This window comes from Schistocerca serialis, chromosome 8 (assembly GCF_023864345.2).
Source record: "Schistocerca serialis cubense isolate TAMUIC-IGC-003099 chromosome 8, iqSchSeri2.2, whole genome shotgun sequence".
NCBI classification, from domain to species: Eukaryota; Metazoa; Arthropoda; class Insecta; order Orthoptera; family Acrididae; genus Schistocerca; species Schistocerca serialis.
This window is the reverse complement of record NC_064645.1, coordinates 206,571,888-206,585,203: the sequence shown is the minus strand read 5'-3', so window position 1 is coordinate 206,585,203 and position 13,316 is coordinate 206,571,888. Positions and strand designations below refer to the sequence as shown.

Below are 13,316 nucleotides of genomic sequence, written 5' to 3'. Positions count from 1 at the left end.
AATTGGAATTACTATATTCTTCTTGAAGTCTGAGGGAATTTTGCCTGTCTCATACATCTTACTCAACAGATGGTAGAGTTTTGTTAGGCCTGGCTCTCCCAAGGCTGTCAGTAGGTCTAATGGAATGTTGTCTACTCCCAGGGCCTTGTTTCGACTTAGGTCTTTCAGTGCTCTGTCAAACTCTTCATGCAGTATCATATCTCATATTTCATCTTCATCTACCTCCTCTTCCATTTCCATAATATTGTCCTCAAGAACATCGCCCGTGTATAGACCCTCTACATACTCCTTCCACCTTTCTGCTTTCCCTTCTTTGCTTAGAACTGGGTTTCGATCTGAGCTCTTGATATTCATGCAAGTGGTTCTCTTTTCTCCAAAGGTCACTTTAATTTTCCTGTAGGCAGTATCTATCTTACCCCTCGTGAGATAAGCCTCTGCATCCTTGCATTTGTCCTCTAGCCAGCCCTGCTTAGCCATTTTGCACTTCCTGTCGATCTCATTTTTGAGACGTTTGTATTCCTTTTTGCCTGCTTCACTTACTGCATTTTTGTATTTTCTCCTTTCATCAATTAAATTCTGTATCTCTTCTGTTACCCAAGGATTTCTACTAGCCCTCGTCTTTTTACCTACTTGATCCTCTGCTGCCTTCACTATTTCATTCCTCAAAGCTACCCATTCTTCTTCTACTGTATTTCTTTCCCCCATTCCTGTCAATTGTTCCCTTATGCTCTCCCTGAAACTCTGTACAACCTCTGGTTCTTTCAGTTTATCCAGGTCCCATCTCTTTAAATTCCCACCTATTTGCAGTTTCTTCATTTTTAATCTACAGTTCATAACCAATAGATTGTGGTCAGAGTCCACATCTGCCCCTGGAAATGTCTTACAATTTAAAATCTGGTTCCTAAATCTCTGTATTACAATTATATAATCTATCTGAAACCTTTTAGTATCTCCAGGGTTCTTCCATGTATACAACTTTCTTTCATGATTCTTGAACAAAGTATTAGCTATGATTAAGTTACGTTCTGTGGAAAATTCTACCAGGTGGCTTCCTCTTTCATTTCTTAGCCCCAATCCATATTCGCCTGCTACGTTTCCTTCTCTTCCTTTTCCTACTGTCGAATTCCAGTCACCCATGACTATTAAATTTTTGTCACCCTTCACTACCCAAATAATTTCTTTTATCTCATCATACATTTCATCAATTTCTTCATCATCTGCAGAGCTAGTTGGCATATAAACTTGTACTACTGTAGTAGGCGTGGGCTTCATGTCCATCTTGGCCACAATAATGCGTTCACTATGCTGTTTGTAGTAGCTTACTCGCACTCCTATTTTTTTATTCATTGTTAAACCTACTCCTGCATTACCCCTATTTGATTTTGTATTTATAACCCTGTATTCACCTGACCAAAAGTCTTGTTCCTCCTGCCACCGAACTTCACTAATTCCCACTATATCTATCCATTTCCCTTTTTAAATTTTCTAACCTACCTGCCCGGTTAAGGGATCTGACATTCCACACTACGATCCGTAGAACGCCAGTTTTCTTTCTCTTGATAACGACGTCCTCTTGAGTAGTCCCCACCCAGAGATCCGAATGGGGGACTATTTTACCTCTGGAATATTTTACCCAAGAGGATGCCATCGTCATTTAATCATACAGTAAAGCTGCATGCCCTCGCGAAAAATTACGGCTGTAGTTTCCCCTTGCTTTCAGCCATTCGCAGTACCACAACAGCAAGGCTGTTTTGGTTAGTGTTACAGGGCCAGATCAGTCAATCATCCAGACTGTTGCCCCTGCAACTACTGAAAAGGCTGCTGCCCCTCTTCAGGAACCACACGTTTGTCTGGCCTCTCAACAGATACCCCTCCATTGTGGTTGCACCTACAGTATGGCTATCTGTATCGTTGAGGCACACAAGCCTCCCCACCAACGGCAAGGTCCATGGTTCATGGAGCAATAATTCCAATTCCAAAGAAAGCAGATGCTGATAGGTGTGAATATTACCAAACTATCAGTTTAATAGATCATGGCTGCAAAATACTAACACATATTTTTTACAGAAGAATGGAAATGACATTAAGCAAGATCAGTTTGGGTTTTGGAGAAATGTTGGAACATGCGAGTGAATACTGAGCCCATGATTTATTTTAGAAAATAGGTTAAAGAAAGGCAAATCTAAGTTAATAGCTTTTGTACATTTAGAAAGGTAACAGGGTGAAAATAGAGGGAGCAAAAGGTTATTTACAACTTGTACAGAAACCAGATGGCAGTTATTAAGAGTCAAAGGTTGTGAAAGGGAAGCAGTGGCTGAGAAGTGTGTGAGACGGTGTTGTAGCTTTTGTCCAGTGTTATTCAATCTAGACTCTGAGCAAGCAGTAAAGGGGAAAAAAATAATTAGAGAAGAAATTCAAGTTCTGAGACAAGAAACAAAGAAATTTTCCCCAAGACATGGAGATTTGCCAATGACACTGTAATTCTGCCAAAGACAGAACGTTGGATGACTTGAAAGAGCATTTGAATGGAGTGGAATATGTCTTGAAGGAAGGATATAAGATAAATATCAACAAAAGAAAAACAAGAGTAATGGAATGCACTTGAATTCAGTCAGGTGCTGTTGACAGAATTAAATTTGGAAAAGAGGCACCAAACACAGTAGATGAGTTTAGATGTTTGTGCACTGAGATAACTAATGACTGCTGCAGTAAAGAGGATGTAAAATGTAGATTAGTAATGGCCAAAAAAGTATTTCTTAAGAAGAGCAATTTCTTAAGATTGAATGTAGATTTAAGTGTTAGAAAGTCTTTTCTGAAGGTATTTCTCTGGTGTATAGCCTTGTATGGAAGTGAAAGGTGGACAATAAACAGCTCAGACAAGAAGAGAGTAAAAACTTCTTAAATATGGTGCCACAGGAGCTTAAATATGGTGCCACAGGAGATTGCTGAAGATTGGATTGGTAGAGTTTGTAACTAATGAGAAAGTAGTGAATAGAACTGGAGAGAAAAACTTGAGGTAAAACTTAGCTACATGAAAGGACTGGCTAGTAGGGCAATTTATGATATATAAAGGGATCATAAATGTAGTATTGGAGGGACACTGGGGAGGGGGTGGGAGGATTGTAGAGAGAGACCAAGAGATGGAATATAATAAGCAAGTTCAAAAGGATGTAGGCACAGGGTAGAGTAACAGGGAGGGCTGCATCAAACCAGTTTTCAGACTGAAGACCACAACTAAATTAGGCTCTGCCTCATTGCTGATTTGGCATATGTTCAACCAGCTACTATGATGACTTGTTTACAAGAATTCTTGAAACACTGACAGAACTGCTCCTTCCATATAAAAACTGCAGATATTAAAATTTTGAGCTGTTAAAATGGACATCAGGGGTGAGAAGAACATGTCAAACTTTTTGTGGTATACATTAAAATCTAAATCACATAAACAATGAGCTCAACAAGCAGGCAGAATGGCTAACATAATATACAATTTTCAGTTAATAGAAGCTGGATTTTATGTAATTAAATTAGGGATTTCTGGTAATGAAGCACTGTGGCTCAGGACATCTCTAATCAACAGAACATACAGTGGAAAGTGGTATTACTGAACAGATAACCTAAAATAATCATTTAAATGTAGTGAATTAGAAGAAATTAGTCATAAATATGAGACAGAATTGCAGGGCAGTACTTATCATCAGGAGGCAATATGTTTAGTACTGCTGATAAAAACACATAAAAGTAAAAGAGTGTGATATTATTCCAGCATGTTCTGAGACAAAATTTTAGATTTCTAATATTTAAATCAAGTTAACAATCTTTGCTATATTTTGAAACCTTGTCAAGACCTGATTCAATGTTGTTGCATGATTTTTTTACAGATAATATTTTTTTATAGAACAATACCATCTGCAAAAAATCTTTGTATGTCCATCCTTGTAATGGATGGTCACAGGACTTTGGCTGTTCAATATGAAATGAAAACACCTGCAATCATCTCTTTTGCATGTAATTTATTGAAGCAACCAGTTTTGATGTTGAATTACACCATCTTCAGGCCTATGTAAAAAATAACAACAACAACAACAACAACAACAACACACTTACGTGAACAAAAATAGTAGTAAAAGGCTGATACAAAAATTGAGAGACCAGTAATATCCTAGGGAATTTACAGTAATTATTTACCAGCAGCCAAAATGTACAGGATGTTACATCAGTGTTAGTGTACCATGTCTCATACTTAATAAAATCAAAAACGTAAAACAAAAACAGCACGACATAGCAAATTACCATTAAGCAAACAGTAGTAAAATATAATATGAGAGATAGGTACAAACAAAATAAATCAATATGTGGATGATACATGGGTAAGTGGACGGTAGTTAGGTGACACAATGGATTGCAGAAAAGTGTACAGGAATATCTTTAGACTACAGCAGGTATATGAAAAGGTATATTAATTGAAATCAGAAAGCAAGGAAACCAAAGAAATGCACATGTGTATGACAAGTAGTCCTTGCAAGGGACAAGTAAGGTGATAGTGTCAACTATCATCAGGGTATCTGATATAGGCAAAGTGGTTAAAACGAATATGTAAATATACAGGGTGGTCCATTGATCGTGACTGGGCCAAATATCTCACAAAATAAGCGTCAAACGAAAAAACTACAAAGAACGAAACTTGTCTAGCTTTAAGGGGGAAGCCAGATGGCATTATGGTTGGCCTGCTAGATGGCATTGCCATAGGTCAAATTGATATCAACTGAGTTTTTTAAAATAGGAACCCCTATTTTTATAGCATATTTGCGTAGTATGTAAACAAATATGAATGTTTTTGTTGTACCACTTTTTTAGCTTTGTGATAGATGGCACTGTAATAGTCACAAACATATGGCTCACAATTTTAGACGAACAGTTGGAACAGGTAGGTTTTTTTAAAATACAGAACATAGATACATTTGAACATTTCATTTCGGTTGTTCCAATATCATACATGTACCTTTGTGAACTTATCATTTCTGAGATCACATGCTGTTACAGCGTCATTACCTGTAAATACCACATTAATGCAATAAATGATCAAAATGATGTCTGTCAACCTCAATGCATTTGGCAATACGTGTAACGACATTCCTCTCAACAGCGAGTATTTCACCTTCCGTAATGTTCACACATGCATTGACAATGCCCTGATGCATGTTGTCAGGTGTTATCGGTGGATCACAATAGCAAATATCCTTCAACTTTCCCCACAGAAAGAAATCCAGGGACGTCAGATCCGGTGAACGTGCGGGCCATGGTATGGTGCTTCGACGACCAATCCACGTCATGAAATATGCTATTCAGTACTGCTTCAACCACACGCGAGCTGTGCGCCGGACATCCATCTTGTTGGAAGTACATCGCCATTCTGTCATGCAGTGAAACATATTGTAGTAACATCGGTAGAAATATTACGTAGGAAATCAGAATATATTGCACCATTTAGATTGCCACCGATAAAATGGGGGCCAATTATCCTTCCTCCCATAATGCTGCACCATAAATTAACCCGCCAAGGTCACTGATGTTCCACTTGTTGCAGCCATCGTGAATTTTCCATTGCCCAATAGTGCATATTATGCCGGTTTACATTACCACTGTTGGTGAATGATGCTTCGTCGCTAAATAGAACGCGTGCAAAAAATCTGTCATTGTCCCATAATCTCTCTTGTGCCCTGTGAGAGAACTGTACGTGACGTTCAGTCATCGCCAAGAAATTCCTGGTGCAAAGAAATATGGTACGGGTGCAATCGATGCTGCTGTAGCATTCTCAACAGCGACGTTTTTGAGATTCCTGATTCTCATGCAATTTGTCTGCTACTGTTGTGCGGATTAGCTGTGACAGCAGCTAAAACACCTACTTGGGCATCATAATTTGTTGCAGGTTGTGGTTGATGTTTCATGTGTGGCTGAACACTTCCTGTTTCCTTAAATAACGTAACTATCCGATGAATGGTCCAGACACTTGGATGATGTCGTCCAGGATTCTGAGCAGCATACATAGCACACACCCGTTGGGCATTTTGATCACAATAGTCATACATCAACACAATATCGACCTTTCCTGCAATTGGTAAATGGTCCATTTTAACACGGTTAATGTATCACAAAGCAAATACCATCCGCACTGGTGGAATGTTATGTGATACCACGTACTTCTACGTTTGTGACTATTACAGTGCCATCTATCTCAAAGCTAAAAAAGTGGTCCAACTAAAACATTCATATTTCTTTACGCACTATACAAATATGTAATAAAAATGGGGGTTCCCTTTAAAAAAACGCAGTTGATATCCGTTTGACCTATGGCAGCGCCATCCAGCGGGCCAACCATAACGCCATCTGGTTTGCCTCATCAAGCCAGACGAGTTTCATTCTTTGTAGTTTTTTCGTTTGATGCTTATTTTGTGAAATATTTGGCCTGGTCACTATCAATGGACTACCCTGTATATCTATATGTTGTGTAGTAAATACAAAATTTTGAGTTAGGATACATCATGACTGTAACGAGGGCAAATCAGTCTATAATTTGTATCCAGAAATGTGCCAATGAACAGCACAGAAGCACTGTAACAAATATGGCTGAAAAGATCACGTTTAGAATTGTGTTTTGGATGGCTAGTTTTGCTGCTCGGTTCCTGTGTGAGCTAGGAACTTGAGGTAAAAAGTGTTTGGTTTAGCCTGCACCATTGGCCATTTGTGTAGCCTTTTGAACATCTGTCTTACAGCAGCTACGTTACAGTATACTAAGCAAGGTTTGAACAATGAACTGGTGCTGGCACTATGACAAATTGATTAATTCTTTTTGAAAAAGATTTTTATTGAGCTGAAATTACGGGTCAGCTAATGGCACCATTGGTATGTGCACCATTCGGTTTTATGTGCAAAAACATTCACCATTGTTTGGATTTTACTTGCAAAACAGTCATCTTTAAATAACTTCAGATTGGAGCGAGACCGAAGGTTCAAATTTGTTCCAACAAGTACATCACTTAAATTTGTACAAATTGGTTCAAACTTTGCACAAAGGTAGACAAAGGGATAGAGTCAAAAAGAAATTTTTTTTAACCAATAATCCTTACCTAGCCAATGGCCTTGCCACAGTGGTAACACTGGTTCCCATCAGATCACCAAAGTTAAGTGCTGTTGGGCTGGGCTAGCATTCGGATGGGTGACCATTCGGTCTGCCGAGCACTGTTGGCAAACGGGGTGCACTCAGCCCTTGTGAGGCAAACTGAGGAGCTACTTGATTGAGAAGTCGTGGCTCCGATCTCGGAAACTAACATATGGCTCAAAGAGCAGCGTGCTGACCACATGCCCCTCCATATCCGCATCCAGTGATGCCTATGAGCTGAAGGTGACATGGTGGTTGTCAGTACCTTGGGCCTTCATGGCCTGTTCGGGAGGAATTTAGTTTAGTTTTAATAATCCTTATTTGTTGTTGGGATATGATGGTTTAAAGTTGAGCTAAATGTAGGACAAAAAATTTGGTCTTACGTGAATGGAATGTGTGAGAACAGTTTAAACTGAAGCAAATAAATAAAAAAGGCATTCTTATGATAAAACTGAAAACTCGTTTTCAAAAAACTACCTTTGTTCAGCTCTTATATGCAAAAAACATGTTTTTGTGAGATTTTTTTCCCTAGATGGCCCTTCTTTGTTTCCAACTTGTATGAATCTGTCCAAATATCGTAAGAAGGTAGACAAATACAAGTAATGGTAGTCCTGTTGTTTTGTGAAAGCTTCATCCATTGTCATGATATAAGCAACATGGTTCGAACAATAGTAAAAAAACCTATACTGGATCAGTTGTTACCAGAGTCAACAAAAATTTATATCAGTTGCCAAGCTACGACAGTCTAATGTCAAAATTACAGTAGAGTAAAAATTTGGAACCAGAATCAAAAATACTACTATCACAACATAAAAAAAGATGAATATGTTGTGGGTAGAGTTAGGGATGTAAAAGAAGGTAACTTGTTTCTCAATTTATTTGGCAGCTTCAAAGACATTTAAATCAAAAGATCTTGAGATCTTCATGTTTTTTTACTGGTTAACCCTACTTCCCCAGTACAATGAGCTCTCTTATACCCACCCTCTATTAGGTGTATGGCAAGGGACGTAAGAACAAAAAGACACAAACTTGTATGCTTCTAGAGAGTGGGATGCATTTACAAAAGGAAGTACTGAGAATAGTGAAGGATGCTTCACACCAGGCAATGGCATCAGCTGGGAGGATCTGCTGTGGTCGGTTGCAGCCTCAGAGCAGCCACTGTGATAATAAAGAACATGAACAGCAAAGATCCCAACACACTCCATGGTGCACACATGGAGCCATCTGTCAATGACTCCATCTAAACTTGTGCCTAGTCCTATCAAGTTGGCAAAAGTTTTTAAAACGTGTAAGATATACAGTTATAGCTTAAAGGCAAGGACAATCTACAGATTGGTTTCAATACCACAGTGCTTTGTTAGGTGTGGTTCTGTCGGATGTGGTACGCCATTACCTTCTTCTGGTGTTTGAACTGAATCACCCAAACTGTTATAGAGGGACAAAGTTCAATGCTGAATCCAAACCATGGTGCAACTTGGTATTTTTTACATTAATATTACCAGAGGGTAAATGAGTGATGAGTGACATGAAAGTTCTGGGACTGACAGGAGACCAAACCAAAGACCTTGGATCTGTAGTATTGCATTTTATCACTGAGCCACATAGTGTAAGATCTGTAGCCAGCAGAATTACCACATTTTTTGTGAGCTGACAAACTATGTAATCTCCTTAGGTGTTATAGACTAATGGTCTTGCCTCAGTGCTGGGCAACCATCTGGGTCTGTTCGGTGCTGTTGGTAAGCAGGACGCCTTCAGCCCTTGTGAGGTCAGTTGAGGGGCTACCTGAGTGAAAAGTAGCAGCTCTGGTCACGAAGACTGACAACAGCTGGGAGAGTGGTGTGCTGACCACATGCTCCTCCACATCTGCATCCAGTGACGCCTGTGGGCTGATGATGACACGACAGTTGGTCAGCACCGTTGGGCCTTCAAGGCATGTTTGGACTGAGTTTAGGAGTTATACATCAAAAATTAATATCTGTTGGCAGTGTATACAGTGCCTAGATAAAGTATTACTCTGCAAAGTGAACGGTAGACGTGGCCACATTGATAACCAACTTGATCAAGTATGGAAGGTCATCACGGAAAATGCCTTCATGAGCAAACACAATTCACTAAGTTAACTAACAATAAGAAAGAGTGACAGAGTTGATGCAAAGGGTGAAGAAATGTGCAAGAAAAATGTTAAAGTAAGTCTGTGGTGTCTATGTCAGGAAGGACACAGGTACCTCCCCCAAAGAAAAAGAAGCAAAATGCATACAATAACTACCACAATGACAATATGGAATATTATGTTCCAGGCAGCAATTACGAGGTATTGCAAGCAATACAAAGAAATACCACCTCTGAGAAGACTTCACAGAATATCATGCAGAATGTGCCTTCAGAGTTAATGATGTGACAGAAAAATCTGCATAAATGAATTAGAGTCCTCAAACCCAGCTGACATAATTTACCTTTCTGAACATCATGTGACCACTGGCATGGAACTTTTAAGTGTTACAGGATTTGTGTTAGCATCTCACTTTTGTAGAGCAGAAATTGAGACAGGAGGAGCTGCCACATTGATCAGGAACTGTCATAAAGTTAAGAACATAGACATTCATAAGTTTTGCCTAGAACAGCATATGGAAGCACGTGCAACAGAAGTAGAATTTCATAAAAAAGTCCTTCATAACATTAAGAGTATATCGAGCACCTACAGGTAACTTTGGTTCCTAAACCACCCTGAAGCTGTACGGGCCCATTTAACAACCAAAAACAAAGAAATAGTGGTTGCTGGTAACTTCAATGTAGATTTCCTTAAAGACTCGCCCAATAAGAACTTATTTGAGCTAGTAACATTATCATTCAACTTAATTCCCATCGTAAAGTTTCCAACAAGGGTAGCCAATTGCTGACAAACAGCCATTGATAATATCTTTTTAGAAAAGTCCAATGAGCAAAATTATATTACAAAACCAATAGTCAATGGCCTGTCAGGCCATGACATGCAGTTCCTTCTGTTAAATGTATATACTGAACAGGATATAAAATCTGTTAAATCTGAACTCAAGAGGGTAATCAATATGCCAAAAATTGATTATTTTAGGACACTTCTCAGAGACATTCACTGGAGTGATGTTTACAGTGCTCATGGCATGAATGAAAAATATAACACTTTTGCCAATAAAGTGCTTATCTCATTTGAACACTGTTTTCCCCCAAAACTAACCAAGGTTAGAGCAAAGTCTACAAAGAAGCCATGGATCACTCAAGGAATAGAGGTATCCTGTAAAAGAAAAAGAATCCAGTATCTGTCAATCCGAAACAGTTTGGATGTTAATACTTTAGCACATTACAAGAAACACTGCAAAATATTAAAGACTGCAATACTGACATCAAAGCAAATATATTACAAGGAAAAGATAGTCCAGCCAGATACCAAAATAAAGACAATATGGGAGGAGACCGGTAGAACCAGACACGAAGAGGGGCAGATAGCATTAAGGGTAAATGATACATTGGTGACAGATGTGTATAGTGTTACAGAACTTCTTAACATTTTACTACTGTTACTGAAAATATGGGGTTGTCAGGTTCTGTAGATGCTGCCATGGGGTACCTCAGACCAGACATTTCAAGTAATTTCCTTATCATGAATTTGACCCTCACTACCCCAGCAGAAGTAATGTCTACCATAAAATCTTTAAAATCAAGTGGGTATGATGAAATATCAACAAAGTTAATTAAAGAATGTGATTCTGAGTTAAGTAACATATTAAGCTATCTGTGTAACCAGTCGTTTATCAGTGGAATATTTCCTGAATGATTGAAATATGCTGAAGTTAAGCCACTGTTTAACAAGGGTGATAAAGAAATATTGCCAAATTTCCATCCAATTTCACTTTTGCCAGAATTCTCAAAATTTTTATAAAAGGTAATGTACAATCGGCTTTATAGGTAATGTACAATCGGCTTTATAACCATCTTATCACAAATGATATACTGTCAAAGTTGCAGTTCGGATTTCTAAAGTGTTCTGATATTGAGAAGGCTATCTACACTTACAGTGAAAATGTACTTAATTCATTAGACAAAAAATTGCAGGCAACTGGTATATTTTGTGATCTGTCAAAGGCATTTGACTGTGTAAATCACAATAACCTTTTAAGTAAATTAGAATATTGTTGTGTAACATGAAATGCTACAAAATGGTTCAAATCTTATATCTCTGGCAGGAAACAAAGGGTGTTATTAGGAAAAGGGCATGTATTAAGCAATCAGGCATCATCCAACTGGGAACTAATTACATGTCGGGTCCCACAAGGTTCCATCTTAGGGCTATTACTTTTTCTTATGTATATCAATGACCTTTCATCAGTAACATTATCAGATGCCACATTTGTTTTGTTTGCCGATGATACAAACGTTGCAATAAATAGCAAATCAAGTGTAGTCTTAGAAAGATCGTCTAATAAAATATTTGTGGAAATTAATCACTGGTTCATAGCCAATTCTTTGTCACTAAACTTTGGAAGAAAAAAAAAAAAAAAAAAAACAAAACCCTTACATGCAGTTCAGAACTTGTAAGGGGTGTCCCAAAAGTACATGCCTAACATGTGATGACAAGCAGAGAGAAGAAGTGGACAGTGTTAAATTCTTGGGATTACAGCTTGATAATAAATTCAACTGGGAGGAGCACACCACAGAATTGCTGAAGCGTCTAAATAAATCTCTACTTGTAATGCGAATTCTGTCAGACATAGGGGATATAAAAATGAAAAAGCTGGCATACTATGCTTTACTTTCACTCCATAATGCCATATGGTATTTTTTTAGGGTAATTCATCAACCCAAGCTAAAGTTTTCCAGGCACAAAAACGTGCAATAAGAGTTATATGTGGTGTGAACTCGAGAACATCCTGCAGTGGCCTGTTTAGGAAACTTGTGATACTAACTACTACTTCCCAATATCTTTACTTCTTAATGAAATTTGTCGTTAAAAATATATCACTTTTGGGGGGGCAACCTAACTTCTGTACCGTTTCAGTGCACTAATGTGTACATTGTACACTCATGCTCATAAATTAAGGATAATTGCAGAATGTGGTGCCATACAACATTCACGGTATTGGTGATAAGTTGAGAAAACTGTCCCGAAACCCATGTGCTACAAAATGCCACTGTTTCCTGTGCATGTACCCTGACATCAATATGGGATATGATTACTATGCACATGTACACAGGCCGCACAATGGGTTGGCATACTCTGGGTCAGGTGGTTGAGCAGCTGCTGGGGTATAGCCTCCCATTCTTGCACCAGTGCCTGTCGGAGCTCCTGAAGTGTCCTAGGGGTTTGAAGACGTGCAGCGATACGTTGACCGAGAGCATCCCAGACGTGCTCGATGGGATTTAGGTCTGGAGAACAGGCAGGTCACTCCATTCGCATGATATCTTCTGTTTCAAGGTACTCCTCCACAATGGAAGCTCAGTGGAGCCACGCATTATCATCCATCAGGACGAAGGTGGGACCCACTGCACCCCTGAAAAGGCAGACATACTGGTGCAAAATTACGCTCCGATACAACTGACTTGTTACAGTTTATCTGTCAAAGACATGTGTACATGCACCAATCATAATCCCACCTCACACCATCAGACCAAGACCTCCATACAGGTCCCTTTAAAGGTCATTAAGGGATTGGTATCTGGTTCCTGGTACACGCCAGATGGAAACCCAGCGAGAATCACTGTTCAGACTATACCTGGACTCGTCTGTGATCATAATCTGTGACCACTGTTCCAGTGAACATGTACTGTGTTCTTGACACGAGGCTTTACGGGCTCTCCTGTGACCAGGGACAGTGGAATGCACCTCACAAGCCTCCGGACGAATAAACCCAGTCAGTTCAGTCGTCTGTAGACTGTGTGTCTGGAGACAACTGTTGCAGTGGCTGCAGTAAGGTCCCGAGCAAGGCTACCTGCAATACTCCGTAGCCGTCTGTGGGCACTGATGGTGAGATATCGGTCTTCTTGTGGTGTTGTGCACTGTGGACATCCTGTATTGTAGTACCTGGACACGCTTCCTGTCTGCTGGAATCGTTGCCATAATCTTGAGATCACACTTTGTGGCACATGCAGGGCCCATGCTATGACCTGCTGTGTTTGACCAGCCTCC

General features: G+C 39.3%; 1 protein-coding gene and 1 pseudogene across 1 annotated transcript in view; both read left to right on the top strand.

The window, feature by feature from the left end:
• The window catches only part of LOC126416920 (cilia- and flagella-associated protein 45-like), a 155,313-nt gene that overhangs the window by 62,142 nt on the left and 79,855 nt on the right, over positions 1-13,316 (top strand). The window lies entirely within an intron of this gene.
• On the top strand, positions 7,131-7,248 carry LOC126417265 (5S ribosomal RNA; annotated as a pseudogene).